Genomic DNA, 559 nt, shown 5'->3' with positions numbered 1-559 from the left:
ACATCGTCTGCTCTCCCTTTAAAGTTCGTCTTGAATCAGCAATGCCTTTGCTTGAATAACGGTTTGAGTAACCGGCATCTTGAGTGAACGCGAAATTGTGATAAATTCAAGAAGCAACTTTTCGAGCAACGGAAGGGCACATGCTTTGACGGATTGCTGTTTAGAAGGACGTTTGAAGTAATTGCCGTTTCCATGATACGGTCGATATTTGATCGAATGTTTGTTACAGTTCGGCGAGAGATCTGGTACTTTTTCATGATGTGATTAGCGAGAGTCCCTGTTTGCATTTGTCTCGCGATGTCTGCCTTTTGATTGACTGTGAGGCGCGTTCGCCGCGTTTCAGGCTTGGGCTGTGACGATATTTTTGCTGTCATGTCCATTTGAGTCAGAAGGCGGGCGATCAGGAAAGGTGAACAATACGAGGGTTGATTGGGCGATGGGTGGAGGTCGCCAGTCTCAACGAAAACGTGAATGTGGAAGAATATGGATCCGGGCGAGTGCGCGGCGTCGCATTGTGCTCGACCTAGAATTGGGCTTCACGTGTCGTGTTATGATAAGC

Source organism: Chondrus crispus, genomic scaffold, assembly GCF_000350225.1.
Source record: "Chondrus crispus Stackhouse genomic scaffold, scaffold_165, whole genome shotgun sequence".
NCBI lineage: Eukaryota > Rhodophyta > Florideophyceae > Gigartinales > Gigartinaceae > Chondrus > Chondrus crispus.
Note: the sequence above shows the minus strand (reverse complement) of the source record.